The following is a 17,822-nucleotide window of genomic DNA, read 5'->3' on the forward strand; positions in this document are numbered from 1 at the left end:
CCGGATACCTCACGAGGTGCCCGTGACGCAAGCCATGACATCCGGGGGTGCCAGGCGGGTGCCAGCCCGCGCAGCGTCCTTCCTTCCTCTTTGGTGCAAAGGGGGCAAGCACGGCCATGGAGTACCGGGGCATCAGGCAAAGATGCCATTTCGGTGCAACAAGACCAAGACCAGGAGGACTACGAGATGGAGGTCACCATGGAGCCCAAGACGGCTTCATCACCAGAGCTTTGCGCAGGCGAAGACTACTTTTGTCAGGGTAGCTAGTACTAGCTGTCCCCCTTCAAATTAGCCCGCCATTGTTGGCTCCCTCCCCGCTCGATATTTGGGAAGAGGACCAGGGCCTCTATAAATAGGACCAGCCACCCACAGAGCAAAGGGGCCCGATGGTTTGGAAGGATAGAGAAGATCAGAAAGAGAGAGAGAGAGAGAGAGAGAGAGAGAGAGAGAGAGAGAAAGGTGACTGAGCTCCTCCCAGCAGTTCATCGCCCCAGCCAAGAGCAGACCCTCGTGAGGCTGTTCTTCCTTGTATGGTTCTTCATCATTAGCCCAAGAGGCAATCCACCACACCACACACTGGAGTAGGGTATTACACCACAATGGTGGCCCGAACCAGTATAAACCCTGTGTCTCTTGTGTTGTCATTTCCATAGTTTAGATCCTGGCAAGGTGGGGGGGTGCAGGTAGGTAGGAGGCGAAATCTCCGTGCGCACCCCAGTGTTCGAACCTCAAGGGTCTGCCGGAACCCGAAATCTGACATTTGACGCGCCAGGTAGGGGTGCGCCAGGATTCGTCTTCCACCAACCCGTTCTCCTCCGACCATCACGCCCATGTCTGACGCTCGTCGGGCCCGCGCCGAGCGCCGGGCCGCACTCGCTTCCCGCGTCACCCAGACGGCCCTGTCGGCGGGCGTCCTCGCCGTTCCCCATCACCTGTCGTCAACACCGCCACCGGCCCGGCGGGGGACGAGCGGCAAGCATCGTCCCAGCATCTGTCCGTGCGGTAGGACGGCCGCACCGCAACTCCCTCGCTCACACCAGCTGGTTCTTCGTGCCGCGCGCTCCGTGCGCCCATGGAGGCTCGGGCTGCACTCATCGCGGCGAAAAAGCTCCTGCGCTACCGTCCCGTCGACAACGTCTACGAAGAATGGCTCGACCGCGTCGCCGAGCTCGTCCGCGCCGCAGGGGGCTCTCCTGCACCGTCCGTTCCGCTGCACCGCACCCCGCCCCGCATGGGCAATGAAGCTCCGGTGGCGCCCCGTCCGCCTCCTCCTCAGGAAGGCGCCATGGATCCAAGGCGCGTGGCCCCTGGGAGGAACCCGCTCCGTCAGGCGCCAGCGCAGCAAGAGCAGAGCTGTCAAGAAGTCCCTCGCCCGCAAGAAGCTGCCCGGGCGCTCCCTGCTCCAGCACGTCGCGACCATGCTCCTGCTCCCGTGCGTCAAGACCCCGCGCTGCTCCTAGCTGCAGCGCATGGGGACATGCAAGACCAAGCTCCCCGTCACCCAAGGCCTCCCGTGGCCACAGCAGGCTGCTGCGCCTTCACCGCCGAGCTACGCAGCGTCGCGTGGCCCGGCAAGTTCAAGCCAGACTTGCCTCCTCGCTACGACGGCACGGCTGACCCTGCGGAGTTCCTCCAGCTCTACGAGCTGGGCATCAAAGCTGCCAACGGAGACGAGAAGGTCATGGCGAATTGGTTCCCCATGGCACTCAAGGACGGGGCCCGCACCTGGCTCCTGAACCTGGCTCCAGGCACAATCTCCTCCTGGGACGAGATGCGCACCCACTTCATCGCCAACTTCTAAGGCACTCGCGACCGGCCACCCGCCGTGAGCGACATGCGCCGCATCAAGCAGCAGCCCGGGGAGACCCTGTAGATGTACATCCAGCGCGTCAACAACGCGCACCTCAAGATTCCCAAGGTGACTGAGGAGGCCATCATCTCGGCCTTCTCCGACGGTGTGCGCGACGTCAAGATGAAGGAGGAGCTGGCGATGCATGAAGACCTGTGCACTTCCCTGGAACTGTTCAACCTGGCAACCAAGTGCGCCAGGGCCGAGGAAGGGCGCCTCTCCCTCCTTGAGCTGCCTGCCACAGACCCAGAAGAGAAGAAGCCCAAGGCCAAGGATGTGAAGCGCAAGGGGGATGCCGTGCTCGCGGCAGAACCAGACACCAAGTGGGGCAGAGATCAGCCCGAACCTTACAAGGGCAGCCGGTACTGTGTGTACCACGACCTCCACACCCACAACACCAACGAATGTCAAGAGCTCCGAGCCGTGCGAGAAGGAAGGATTGGCCGTCGCCCTGACCGCAGTGACCGGGGCTATGGCCGAGGAGGAGGAAGGAACGCAGGACGCTGGGAAGACCATGGCCCGCGCCAAGGGTGGCGCGATCAACCTCGCGAGGATCGTTGGCAAGACCCGCCTCGCGAGGGAGGCTGGAGAGATCAGCCTCGCGAGAGAGACTGGAGGGATCAGCCTCGCGAGGATCGCCCGCAAGGCAACGCAGGTCTCCCACCGCTGCCGCCGCAGCCAAGGAGAAATGAGGACCGCCACCAGGACAAGGGTGCTGGGGACTTCCAGGAGCCGCGCGCGATTGCTTGCATCCTGGGCGGGGCACAAGCCCCAGCCTCTCAGCGCATCTTCAAGCAGTTCGCCCGCGAAGTGAACGCAGTCCTCCCCAGGCTCGAAGCCACGCGCCCTCTTAGGTGGTCGGCATGCGCCATCACGTTCAGCTCAGCAGATCAGCTCAAGTGTGCGGCTACAGCCGGAGTTCTCCCGGTGCTTTGTTCCCCAATCATCAGCAACGTGGTGGTCACCAAGACCCTCATCGATGGCGGTGCAGGGCTCAACGTCCTGTCCGTGGAAACATTCAACAACCTCCAAGTGCCCTACAGCCAGCTTCAGCCAATCAAGCCTTTCTCCGGTATCACCGACGGCTCCACGGCCCCGATTGGGCAGGTCCGCCTCCCTGTCACCTTCGGGGCACGCAACAACTACCGCACCGAGCTCATCGACTTCGACGTCGCTCACATTCGCCTGCCGTACAACGCCATCCTTGGGTACCCAGTTCATGGCCGTAACTCACCATGGCTACAACGTCCTCAAGATGCCAGGAAGCGACAGAGTCATCACGGTGCCATGTGAAGAGAAGGACGCGGTGTGTTCCCTGGAACGGGCCTTTCAGGCCGCGTCACTGGAAGACCCGGATCGTGGGAGCAGGAGGCCTCCCGAGACCGCCCCTAAGAAGAACACATCGTCCGGCCTGACCACTCAGGAGGCAGGCTCCTCTGGGCCCATGCCTGCCCAGGGGGAACCTCCTTCCATCGCATAGGAAAGCGCGCCCAGCACCCTCCTCAGGCAGGGCTCGGGGGCTCTCCCCTGGAGGGCCACCGACTTAGCTAGGGTCACGAGGGAGGCGCTTGGGCACCACATGGAGGCGTGTTTTGAAGCACGTTTCCCTCAAGAAGGGGCAAGGCAAGGAGATCCAGACCCTCAGGAGTTCGTCAGCAAGGCCATTCAGGAGCTACAGGAGTCAAGAGTCATGAAAGGCGGCCGCCGCCTACCAGCAGTGGCTCCCCATCCAGGCGAGGATGGTGGGCTGCGCGTCTGCATCGACATACCACGGCTCAACCGAGTCGCCTCTATGGAGCGCCTCTGGCCCTCGCGAGTGGGGCGCTGCGGAAGCCCACCCCACAGCTACGTACGCATGCCTTTCGGCCTGCCGAACACGGCTAACACGTACCAGTGCCTCATGAGGAGCATCACGGAGGCACGAGAGGCAGGGTGTTCCGCAGCCCTGGCAGGGATGGAGATGGCCCGTGAGGAGCCGCCAGCGCCTCTGGAGCCTCCCGAGGCCCCTGGGCCTGGGGGCTCGTGAGGATCGGCTCCCGCGGCCCACCAAGCCTGGTACATCAACGCTCCTTCATCCTCTACATCATCAGGTGACGTCTTTCAAGTTTTATTTCCAGCTGGGAGCGCCCCCCTAGGGCTGCATTATTCCCAGGTCGCGTGGGTCCGTCCCTGCGGCGTGTATCCCCATTTTATTCCATGTTGTTAGCTTCCCCTGTTGGGGGCGCCCCTCGGGCTGCATGACCCCCCCCCCCAAGTCGCTCGGGCCTGACCCAGTGATGTCCGCATTCCCAGCATTTATCTGAATGGATCCACTCCTTCGCGGCTAATGTGTTTTACCTAGTTGCATGCTCAGCTGACGCCAACTAACGGAGCTGCTCCCAAACGGCACGACGCTTGCACATGGGTCCGTCCCTGCAACGCCGACAAACCTGGATGGCTGAGCTCTGCCGCAGCAGCCCCGCATAGCGTCACCTCGTCAAGCCTTCAGTGCCTCACTACCCCTCGGAAACAACCAAAGGCTGACTGTCAATTGTCATGGCGACCCCTTGTTTTTTTCTATGATGGACCTGCAGGACCTCCTGAAGGAGCTGCGTCAAGCGAGGCCCTCGCGGTGTCTCCTTCGCTCTCATCCGCGCGAACCGCTTGCACGTTAAAGGGGGGGTGCCTGAGCATCGCGACTCAGGGCTCCTACTGGCTCTCCAGCCCTCACCCTCTGGCCTTGACCACGGCATCGTGACCTGGCATACCAGCGACGGCTGAGACTCGCTCGAGGGCCGGGACCCGAGGACGTAGAGCAGAAAGGGGAGCAAAGGCAAGAGGGGAGAGACACACGAGGACCTCGCCAAGCAACCTCGTGCGTGCCGATGCAAGGACCCGGCGACACACTAGAGAGCGGCCCCTGATCCTCGAGATAAGTCATCACCCGGAAGCACCAGCTGCCGTGGCACCATCCCCGCACCTAATGCTACCCCGTGTTAGTGACGCCGCTCTCCTTTCTCACCAAACGACGGCTGCTTGGGCGCAAAAGGGGACCTCCTGAGCATCGCGACTCAGGAGCTCTTACCGGACTCCGGGTCGCTCACCTCCTGGCCTTGACCACGGCATCGCGACCTGGCATACCAGCGACGGCTAAAGCCGCCTTGGGACTGGGACCTGTCGGCGCAGAGCACCAAGCTCTCGTGAGGCTCAAAAGGGAGGACTGAGCTAAGATGGAATGAGCAACTCGCGCAATTCTACGACAAGGATTATATTAATAAAACAGGATCACAGGCACCTTACAAGCCCCCACGGGACGCATTTTTGATTCCTCGCAGGGAACAGATCCTAAAGGGACACAAACTACGCGCGTCCCAACAAAAGACGCCATCATCAACAATGGGCCGTCAAGCACCGACACCAACCCCATCCTGATCAGGGTCGGCGGCGGCCTGACGAGCCCGCCCTGCTCCAGGAGCGGCGCCGGCTCGGGGGCTCGTAGCTATCGTCGCTCGTCTCCGGAGTCGCGAAGAGCTCGCCGGAGTCGCTGGAACCTCCAACGCCTCCACCACCTGAGGAGCCACCAAGGGGGCGGTTGGCGGGCCCAGTCCTCGTCGCGGTAGGGACTTGGCCACCTTCCCCTGGGCAGCACTCCAGCCGGCGCCCGCTCGCATCGAAGACCTTGAAGAGCATCACCGAAGCACCGTCGTAATCCAAGTGGACCGCGAAGACGCCCCTTACCCTGCAAACCCGGGCGATCTCTCTCCAGCCCCGAGTCAGGTAGACCTCGCCCGGGGCAACGACCGCAACCTCTGCCTCGGTCGCGAGGGTGCTGCAGCCAGCGTGCTGCAGCCAGAGCTCCAGGGGCTCCCCCTATGGGATGATGGAGGCGAAGAAGGGAGGAAGGCGGATCCAAGACTGAAGAGGAATGGCGACGTGAAGCACGAACTCTTGGGCGGAGCCCTCTGTGTGGACCCCAGGGGGGACGACCCACACCTTCGTGACCCGTCGGCACCGACGGCGGCGCCGCCCATGGCGGTCAGCATCAGCTCCTTCGGGGCCCTCGACGTGGGCGCACAATGGCAGTGGGAACCCCGGCGGCACCCGCTCGCACCAAGGCCTCGACACCACCTGAAGGGACCCTTCGTCCGGGCCACGGGGGACGAGCCGTTTCTTCGGCGAGAGTGGGTCTGGTTCCTCTCGAGGAGCCTTTCCCTTCTCTGCCGTCGAGAACCGGCAGATCGGAGCCATCGCAGCAAGACAGAGCAAGGATCGGGAAGAAGGAGAAGCAAGGGGAGATGGACTGGAAGGGCGCGTGCTGTTCCGTACTTATGGCCGGCGAGGGCCCACCGCCGACCTCCACGATTGCAGGTAATCATGACCCAATTTGCATCCAGGGACTTGTCCAATCCGTGCAGTTGCTGAGGCGCCATGGGGAAGTGGAGGCGCCCATGTCCAACCAACCGCCATGCGGCGCCCAAGGCCGCAGGCTGTTAGGGCCTGCAGCGCTTCGCTCTTGCCCTTTCGCCTCCCTGCACGGCCAAGTCCGGGCGCGCCTTGGCCCGGGGGCTACTGTCGGCTTTCTGGGAATGGGGGTCCCCAGACTTGCCTGCCTGCGGCCTGCGGCGTGGCTCAAAAGGGGGCCCAGCGCGGCCCATCCTCACCAACACAAACCCAAGACCCTCGCGAGGGGCCAAGCCTCGCGGGGCGGACGACACAGAGCTTCCTCAGGCGCGGCCTCGTCAAGATGGCTCACGAGAAGGCAGAGAGATCAAGGCAGGGTACCTCACGAGGTGCCCGTGACGCAAGCCATGACGATCGGGGGCGCCAGGCGGGTGCCAGCCCGCGCAGCGTCCTTCCTTCCTCTTTGGTGAAAAGGTGGCAAGCGCAGCCTCGGAGTACCGAGGCATCAGGCAAAGGTTGCCATTTCGGTGCAACGAGACCAAGACTAGGAGGACTACGAGATGGAGGTCACCGTGGAGCCCAAGACGGTGTCATCACCAGAGCTTTGCACAGGCGAAGACTACTTTTGTCAGGGTAGCTAGTACTAGCTATCCCCTTCAAATTAGCCCGCCATTGTTGGCTCCCTTCCCGCTTAATATTTGGGAAGAGGACCAGGGCCTCTATAAATAGGACCAGCCACCCACAGAGCAAAGGGGCCCGAGGGTTTGGAAGGATAGAGAAGATCAGAAAGAGAGAGAGAGAGAGAGAGAGAAAGGTGACTGAGCTCCTCCCAGCAGTTCATCGCCCCAGCCAAGAGTAGACCCTCGCGAGGCTGTTCTTCCTTGTATGGTTCTTCATCATTAGCCCAAGAGGCAATCCACCACACCACACACTAGAGTAGGGTATTACACCACAATGGTGGCTCGAACCAGTATAAACCCTGTGTCTCTTGTGTTGTCCTTTCCATAGTTTAGATCCTGGCAAGGCGGGGGGTGCAGGTAGGTAGGAGGCGAAATCTCTGTGCGCACCCCAGTGTTCGAACCTCAAGGGTCTGCCGGAACCCGAAATCCGATAGTGGATAAGTTCACCAAATGGATAGAGGCCAAGCCTGTTAAAACGGCTGAATCCAGACCGGTGATAGACTTCATATCCGGGGTCGTACACCATTACGGCGTCCCCCATAGCATCATCACTGATAACAGCACGAACTTTACGATCGACGAGGTAAAACTCTGGTGCAAAAACATGGGCATCAAGCTCGACTATGCTTCAGTCTATCACCCATAAACTAACGGTCAGGTCGAGCGAGCAAATGGTCTAATCATGAGTGGCATCAAAACCAGGTTAGTGCGGTCCCTCAAGGAATCTAACACGCACTGGGTAGAGGAGCTCGACTCCATACTCTGGGGGCTACGGACCACGCCGAACCGCACTACCGGATACACACCATTCTTCATGGTATATGGCGCAGAGGCAGTTCTACCCTGCGACATAATTCATGACTCACCTCGAGTGCGCGTGTACAAAGAAAGAGAAGTCGAGCTCGATCCGCAGGACAGTTTGGACGCCTTGGAGGAGGAGCGTGACGTGGCAAAAGCCCGTTCCGCATTCTATCAACAACAGGCTCGAAGGTACCAAAGCAGAGAAGTACGGGCCAAAACTTACAATGTTGGCGAGTTAGTTCTACGCCTGCCGGAAAAGAAAAAGGACAAACTCAAGCCCAAGTGGGAAGGTCCCTTCATTATTAACCAAGTCCTGAATGGTGGAGCGTACCGTCTACGGGATGCATCGGATAATCGACTCGAGCCAAACCCATGGAACGCAGCCCGACTCCGAAGATTCTACGCCTAGCACCGGACTCTGTGTTCGTCTCCTTCCTTTGTCCATTTTTTATACACAATCTGTCTTATATTTTTCTCCTTCTCCCCTTCTCTTCTCTCACAACCTTTAAAGTCCCATTTGTGCTTTGTTTGCACGTAACTGACGCGCTATCCACGCTCATCATACCTAGGGGCTTCTTTAAACGGAAGCTTATTCATACAGGCTTTATGCCCAACACATGTGTTATCCTTCCACATGTACCCTTTATTCACCATTATATGCATCGATATGACTTAAGTTTTGGCCAAGCTGGGTTGCCTGGCTCTTGTATTTATGCCCTACGTTCCCGTTAATTCGGCTAGGGCATAAGGGGAGCACCTCTGCGATTGTTACTGCCGGGTCAGCCGGATGTGTACCTCTGACTGGGTGAAGCCGAAAGCTAGCGTTCTTAAGGGAATATTCGGTCGGTGAACTAAAGATGAATTTTCACTTATTTACTTATGCGCCCCAGATGTTTTTTCTGCGTCTCTTTTCGCAATCCGGACATGCAATTTAGGGCATGCCTCCCAGGGAAAGGAACCCTTAACGGAACTATTCTCCCTGGAAGATGTTTCTTACTAACCATGTAATATAACATAACTAGTTGGGCACTTGTCTGTTTAAGCACTAATGACCCCTACGCCTGGTTTCCATGCATGCCCCGGTTCTTACATAACCGAGAGGGTATTCAGATACACTCTGGACCGTCGGGTCCCGAGGTTGAAGCGAAAAGGTCCGCCACAACAAACGATCTACAATCCGGCTAGAAGGCATTATACATGTCACCTTCAATTACATAGTCAATTTAACTGGGTAAATTCCTCTTCAATACCATCCAACAGGCTGTCTAATTTACAGTCCTGTTGGGAATACTTTGCGGCCAATTCTACTTGGTCGTACACTAAGCTCACGGGGATCTCCTTCCCATCGGGCCCCACAGGTCCGACCTCGGCCATGTGGTTTGGGTCAGCCTTCATGTACCGCATCTTCACCATGGCCCAGGCTTCCTTGGCGCCCTGACGGCAGGCCGATATCTTCCATAATCGGAAGCACCGTCGCGCTCCCTTCAGCTTCTCTGCAAGCTCTCCAAGGCCTTCGGGCATGGAGACGGATGGCCACAAGGCCTGGGCGACGCCTTGCATCACTTGCCGAACTCATTCGTGTAGTTGTGCGAGCTCGGGAAGAAGGTCACCCGTAGAACCGGGCATTTCCTCTGCAGGATGACCTGTTAGCATACCTACAGACATAACTCTGTCAGCCAACTTCCTCGCCGAACTCTTTTTCAAAGTTCGTTCAAGCACTTACTAAATATGCCACGTCGAAGCCGCTGACTCTCCTTAATGGAGTCCGATAGTTGGGCACGAACATCTTTTAGTTCCACGCCCAGCTTGGTGTTGGCATCTAGGAGATCATTCTTCTCCTGCCTCACCCTCGTAAGCACGCTCTCACCAGCCTTTAGCTAGCGTAGGAGCTGTTGCTTATCCAGATTTACTCCAGCATCATCTGCAATTTTACCGTCAGATCTGCATATACGCCGCACTTTATATGATACTTATCATTTGAAGGATATATTACCAGAGGGGGTCTCTTTGGGCTCCCCTGCTGCGGCTAGTGCGGTCTGAAGTTGGGGTTTGCACTCTTCCAGCTCCTGGGACAGTTGGGTATTCTTTTCTGTAAGAACATGCATAACAAATGATCCTTAAATCAGTTATTCTAACTGTTTCAAGTCTCAGGGGCTACTGATATATATATAATCACCAAATTTTCTCACCTGTATGTCTTTTACATACTGCTCTGTGGCTCTGGCTAGACCACTTTGAGCGGCACGGAGGTACGCATCTCCCGAGTTGAAGGCATCCAATGCCTCTTGGGAGAAACAAGCATCACGAAGAACAGTCTGGCGACGCCTGTGGTTCATGGCACTTTCCACCTCGGAATTGGTGGCGGACAGTCTGTCTGCATCCTCTGTCGGAGGAGCGCCCGGCGCACGCCTCGTATCCCTTCCCGCCTCCGAATCCGGCCTTGGAGCATGGCTGGTGGAGGCACGATTAGTAGCCTCTCTGGATATAGTCCGGCGAGCGCTCTTTTTCCTAAAAAGAAGGCATGGGCGTTAGTATGCATCTAAGAATAATATCTTGGAATAAAGACGACGCGCTGTACCGCTGCATCGGTGTCTCAATCCGGACTGCGTGTCTTTTCAGCTTGCCTGGCCTCGCGGCCCCTTGTTGGCTAGTCGACGCAGGCTCGGCCTTCCGCCTCGAGGACCTCCCCTGCAAAACACAGTTGTTATACGATAATCAAAACCACGCAAGGATGGATCCCTTTTCAAAGTGCTGGGACTTCGGTCTCAGTTACCTGTGAGGCTGGAAGTAGCCCAGGGTAATCGGCCATAATGGCCACCAAGGCGTTGTCATGGCTCAATTGATAAAATACCCCATCGATCAGCTCCATAGATATGTCCGGATCCTCTTGGGAGGCCGGGTCAAGGGACCATTCCGGGTCCTCGGGTTGTGGAGGAGGGTTGTTTATCTCCCTTACAGCCTGGCGCAGCTCCTGCGTTGAAATCGCTAGACTGAATACTTAACTATGGGAATATGAAACGGATGGGCGAGAAAGAGTGTCCGCTTACCCAGCTCGGAGGATTGTACATAGAAAATCCGCCCTGCAGGTTGTCGCAGAGGAATTCCTCCTCTTCTCCCTTGTACAAAGTGGATAAGATCTTTATTAGAGCAGCAACTGATTCCGGCCCTTTACGGCTGCAGCGGGTGACGTCATCCTCCCCGTTGAAATCCCACATGGGGTGGCCTCTATACTGAACCGGCTGCACCCCCCGCATAATGCATGTGGCCATGACCTCGATCGTGGTCAAGATCGAGGTAACAAACTTATCCGGTTCATCAGGTAAAGAACGTCCCTTTCATCTTCATCCTAGGGTCTCCGTGGACACCAGCTCCGGCGCTTCTTCAAAGGAGCGTTGTCGAACTCAGGGAGGACGATTCGAATAGGGTCCGAGAGGGGGACGTCTTCTATATAAAACCATTCTGAAGGCCAGTCTTCGGACGTCTTCTTTGGGGTTCCGGATAGATATCCAGTCCCGGCAATACGCCACACTTCGGCTCCGCCCACTTGATATATTGACCCCTCCTGAGAACGGGGCACAAGGCAGAACAGCTTCTTCCACAACGCGAAATGAGCCTCACAGCCCAAAAACAGCTCGCAAAGGGCTACGAAGCCCGTGATATGCAATATGGAGGCAGGCGTAAGGTTGTGCAACTAGAGGCCATAGAACTCCAGGAGCCCCCGGAGAAACGAATGAATTGGAAATCCGAGCCCTCTTACCAAATGAGGGACAAGGCATATCCGCTCTCCCTTGGAGGGATTGGGAAGGCTCTCCGCTTGCTCTCCGCCATTGTAGGTGGCGAGCCCGGCTCGAACCGGGACCATGTATGCTGGGGGAAGAAATCCCTTGGTCTGAAGCATCACTAATTTGCTGTGCGGGACGGAACATCTCTCCCAATCTCCAGGCTTGGGGCAAGGGGAGCGAGAGGAGGAGCTGCATCGACCGGCCATGATGGAATGGGTCTCTGTCGGGTGCGCTCCGATGAAGGCTCGCCAAGGGAGGATGGTGTGATTTGGATCTGAATCCTTGTCTCTTTAATAGGAAGCTCATTCACACAGCTAGGGGGTAAATGTAAAAACATCCCTTTTCACATTCGCTCGACACGTGGAAAGTGGCTGTTATTGGGCGTGGAAGCCAAGGAGCGCAACATTCACAAGAAGCCGGACACTATTTAAACAGATACACGGAATTTGGAGAGGAACCCGCCTTGCAATGCCGAAGACAATCTGCGCGCCGGACTCGTCATCATTGAAGCCTGGTTCGGGGGCTACTGAGGGAGTCCTGGATTAGGGGGTGTCCGGATAGCTGGACTATAACCTTTGGCTGGACTCTCGGACTATGAAGATACAAGATTAAAGACTTCGTCCCATGTCCGGATGGGACTTTCCTTGGCGTGGAAGGCAAGCTTGGCAATACGGATATGTAGATCTCCTCCCATTGTAACCGACTCTGTGTAACCCTAGCCCTCTCCGGTGTCTATATAAACCGGAGGGTTTTAGTCCATAGGACGAACATACAATCATACCATAGGCTAGCTTCTAGGGTTTAGCCTCTCTGATCTCGTGGTAGATCTACTCTTGTACTACCCATATCATCAATATTCATCAAGCAGGACGTAGGGTTTTACCTCCATTAAGAGGGCTCGAACCTGGGTAAAACATTGTGTCCCCTGCCTCCTGTTACCATCCGGCCTAGACGCACAGTTCGGGACCCCCTACCGAGATCCACCGGTTTTGACACCGACAGTCTTCGTTCATATCGATCATCCCTACTCCTATCCCTTGATGGTGATTCTTCTCTTCTACTTCTTCTTTTGGGAGAATCTTCTCTTCTCTTGTGGGGAGCCGTACACTCATTGGAGTAGTGCCCGGGTCTTCGACAATTGTAGCAGTTTCGCTCTCGACAAGAAGACCATTTGTCATTGTAGGACCTTGACTTGGAACTTCTCTCTTTGATTCTATTCTTGTAGAACTTGTTGAAGTTCTTCACCATTAAGCTCAATTCTTCATTGAAGGTTTTTTTATCACTTGATGATGTGGGGGCTTCACATGAGGCTTTGTAAGCACCAATTGACTTGTTATGGAGCTCCTCCTTATCCTTGAGTGACATCCCATGAGCAACAATTCTTCCAATGACTTCCGTTGGCTTGAGATCTTTGTAATTTGGCATCATTTGGATCAATGTACATATGGTATCGTATTTTCCATCCAAGGCTCTTAGGATCTTCTTGATGATGAATTTGTCGGTCATCTCTTCACTTCCTAGGCCGACAATCTCATTTGTGATAAGAGCAAGCCTAGAGTACATTTCAGCAACACCTTCACCATCCTTCATTTTGAACTTGTCAAGTTGACTTTGAAGCACATACAACTTGGATTCCTTGACGGAGTCAGTACCTTCGTGCATATCAACCAAAGTATCCCAAATTTCCTTTGCATTCTCAAGACGGCTGATTTTGTTGAATTCTTCGGGGCACAATCCGTTGAAGAGGATATCACAAGCTTGAGCGTTGTATTGCAGCATTTTCATCTCTTCCGCGGTGGCTTCACGATTCGGTTCTCTCCCATTAAAGAATCCACCTTGGAAGCCAACACACACAATAGCCCAAACGGCAGGGTTATGTCCAAGAATATGCATTTTCATCTTATGCTTCCAACTAGCTAAATTAGTGCCATCAAAGTAAGGACCTCTATGGTGGTAATTTCCCTCGCTAGACGACATACTCTCCTAGGTTGTGAAACCAAGGCTATGACCACCAAAAGCTATGGAAATCAAAGCAAATGGAGACCAAAGCTCTGATACCACTTGTAGGATCGAAAGTATGTCTAGAGGGGGGGTGATTAGACTACTTGAATTATTAATAATCTATCCTTTTCCCAATTTTAGTCTTTGGTAGATTTTATCTATCTTAGCACAAGTCAATCAATCTTAACACAATTCAAGCAAGCATGCAAAGAGTCTATGAGCAGCGGAAAGTAAAGCATGCAACTTGCAAGAATGTAAAGCGAAGGGTTTGGATAATTCAAACGCAATTGGAGACACGGATGTTTTTGTCGTGGTTCCGATAGGTGGTGCTATCGTACATCCACGTTGATGGAGACTTCAACCCACGGAGGGTAACGGTTGCGCGAGTCCACGGAGGGCTCCACCCACGAAGGGTCCACGAAGAAGCAACCTTGTCTATCCCATCATGGCAATCGCCCACGAAGGACTTGCCTCACTAGCGGTACATCTTCATGAAGTAGGCGATCTCCTTGCCCTTAAAAACTCCTTGGTTCAACTCCACAATCTTTGTCAGAGGCTCCCAAGTGAAACCTAGCCAATCTAGGAGACACCACTCTCCAAGAATTAACAAATGGTGTGTTGATGATGAACTCCTTGCTCTTGTGCTTCAAATGATAGTCTCCCCAACACTCAACTCTCTCTCACAGGATATGGATTTGGTGGAAAGAAGATTTGAGTGGAAAGCAACTTGGGGAAGGCTAGAGATCAAGATTCATATGGTGGGAATGGAATATCTTGGCCTCAACACATGAGTAGGTGGTTCTTTCTTAGAAAATGTGTATTGTAAGTGTAGGTATGTTCCGATGGCTCTCTCCACGAATGAAGAGGGGGTGGAGGGGTATATATAACCTCCACACAAAAACTAACCGTTACACACAATTTACCAATCTCGGTGAGACCGAATTGAGAAACTCGGTCGGACCGATTTAGCAAACCTAGTGACCGTTAGGATTTTCAGTGGGACTGAGATGCAACTCAGTAGGACCGATATGGTTAGGGTTAGGGCATAACATAATCTCGGTGTGACTAATTGCACAAACTCGGTGGGACCGATTTTGGTAATAAGCTAACCAGAGAGTTGGTCAGGTAAACTCAGTGGGACCGATCGCTCATTTCGGTGGGACCGAAATGTTATAAAAGAAAACAGAGAGTTTACATTGCAATCTCGGTGGGACCGATCGCTCATCTCGGTAGGACCGAAACATTACGAAGTGAAACAGAGAGATTACAACCCCATCTCAGTGTGACCGAAATCCATATCGGTGAGACCGGTTTGCGTGGGGTTTGTGGCAGTGGCTATGACATCTGAAACTCGGTGGCGTCGGATAGAAAGAATCGGTGGGACCGAGTTTGACTTTGGGTTTAGGTCATATGTGGATGTGGGAAGGTAGTTGAGGGTTTTGGAGCGTATCACTAAGTACTATGAAGCAAGAACCTCATTAAACAACACCTCATCCCTCCTTGATAGTATTGGATTTTCCTATAGACTCAATGTGATCTTGGATCACTAAAATATAAAATGTAGAGTCTTGAGCTTTGAGCTTGAGCCAATATTTTTGTCCCTAGTATTTTGAGGGGACCACATTCCTCATCCATGCCATGCCATTCATTGAGCTTTTCCTGAAATATTAATCTTGGAATAGCATTAGCTCAATGAGGTATATGTTGTTAGGAATTACCAAAACCACCTAGGGATAGTTGCACTTTCAACTGAATATATCTAATGGGGCACGTTGCATGAAATCAAAAAAAAATTCTATGGAACACCCAAGAACTAATCTAAGAGATGCATAGCAATGAGAGGGTGTCTACATACCCTTGTAGACCGAAAGCATTAGCATCGTAACATGGTTGATGTAGTCGTACTCATCACGATCCAATCATGAACCAATCTGATCTAGTGCCGAACGGACTGTGCCTACAAGTTTAGCACACATACGGCTCGGCTGCGTCCTCTCTTGCTTGATCCAGTAAGAGACGGAGAGGAGGTAGATGATATCTGAACCAACACGATGACATGGTGGTGGTAATGGAAGCGGAACACCGACGAAGCTTCGCCAAGCGCTGACCGATCAAGGTGGAGGCTTATCGGGAGAGAGAGGAGGCTTGGGTTTGGTGTGTCCAGTCCTTGCACTCCTCCCCACTATATATAGGGGTGTGGGAGGGCTGGGGGCGCAGCCCTATCCCCTCCTTCAAGGTGGGGAGGCGTCCAAGGGAGGAGGAGTACCCTCCAAGCCAAGTGGAGGGCCTCCCCCTTAGGGTTTCCTTTCCCCTAGGCACATGGGCCAAGTAGGGGCTGGTGTGCCTAGCCGAATATGGCCAGGGTGCTCCCTAGACACCATGCTACTGTTTGAGACATGGTGAAATCTTCCAAGGACTTTCGGACCCCTCCGGAACCTTCTAGAACCTTCCGGTGACTTCCCGGTACAATACCGAAAAAAGGACTTTTTCCCGGAACTCCGACAACAACTTTCCATATATAAATCTTTACCTCCAGACCATTCTGGAGTTTCTCGTGACGTCTTGGATCCCATCCGGGACTCTGAAAAACCTTTGGACTTTCCACTATTAATATCTCAATACTACCCCAGCACTACCAAACGTTAAGCGTGCGACCCTACGTGTTCGAGAACCATGTAGACATGACCGAGACTCCTCTCTGGTAAGTAACCAATAGCGGGACCTGGTTGCCCATATTATTTTCCACATATTCCATGAAGATCTTTATCGGTTCAACTATGATGTCACGGATTCAGTTAATCCCGTATACAATTCCCTTTGTCCGGCAATATGTTACTTGCCCGAGAGTTGATCGTCGATATCTCCATACCTAGTTCAATCTTGTTACTAGCAAGTCTATTTACTAATTCCGTAATACAAGATACCATGACTAAACTCATTAGTCACATTATTGCAAGCTTCTTGTGATGTTGTATTACCTAGAGGGCCCAAAGATATCTCTCAGTCTTACAGAGTGACAAATCCCAGTCTCGAACTGTGCCAACCCAACAAACACATTCGGAGATACCTATAGAGCACCTTTATGATCACCTAGTTACGACGTGACGTTTGGATACACACCAAGTATGCCTTCGGTGTTAGGGAATTTCACGATCTCATGGTCGAAGGAACAAAGAATTGATATGAAGAAAGCTGTAGCAAATAACTAAGCGATACGATCTGTTGCTAAGCTTACGGTTGGGTCTCGTCCATCACATCATTCTCCTAATGATGTGACCCCTATCAAATAACAACTCATGTCCATGGTTTGGAAACCTTAACCATCTTTGATCAACGAGCTAGTCTAGTAGAGGCTTACTAGGGACACGGTGTAGTTTATGTATATATATTCACACATGTATTTACGTTTCCGATCAATACAATTCTAGCATCCTTTCTCTTTCTTCTGTCGTGGTCAACTTTGAGTCTTACTCAACTTCACACCTTACAATACATAGGAAAGAACTCCTTCTTTCACTGATCTATTTTGAACTCCTTCAAAATCTTGTCAAACAATGTGCTCTGTGAAAGTCTTATCAGGCATCTTGATCTATCTCTATAGTTCTTGATGCCCAATATGTAAGCAGCTTTACCTAGGTCTTCCTTTGAAAAACTCCTTTCAAATAACCCTTTATGCTTTCTAGAAATTCTACATCATTTCCAATCGACAATATGTCATCCACATATACTATCAGAAATGCTATAGAGCTCCCACTCACTTCCTTGTAAATACAAGTTTCTTCATAAACTTCGTATAACCCCAAAAGCTTTGATCACCTCATCAAAGTGTATATTCCAACTCCAAGATGCTTGCACCATTTCATAGATGGATTGCTGGAGCTTGCATACCATTTTAGCATCCTTAGGATCCACAAAACCTTTGGGCTGCATATATATATTTGTTCCTTAAGGAAAGCGGTTTTCACGTGCATCTGTCATATTTCATAATCGAAAAATGCAGAAATTGCTAACATAATTCTAACATATTTAAGCATCGCTACGGGTGAGAAAATCTCATCATAGTCAACTCATTGAACTTGCCAAAAACACTTTGCGGCGAGTCGAGCTTTGTAGACAGTGACATTACCATAAGCGTATATCTTCTTCTTAGAGATCCATTTGGTCTCGATGGCCTGTCAGTCATCGGGCAAGTCTACCAAAGTCCACACTTGGTTCTCATACATGGATCCTATCTCGAATTTCATGGGCTCTAGCCATTTGTCAGAATCCAGTCCCATATCCCTTCCTCATAGTTCGTATGCTCATCGTTGTCTATCCACATGACTTCCA

The sequence above is a fragment of the Triticum dicoccoides genome, chromosome 3A (genome assembly GCF_002162155.2).
Source record: "Triticum dicoccoides isolate Atlit2015 ecotype Zavitan chromosome 3A, WEW_v2.0, whole genome shotgun sequence".
NCBI lineage: Eukaryota > Viridiplantae > Streptophyta > Magnoliopsida > Poales > Poaceae > Triticum > Triticum dicoccoides.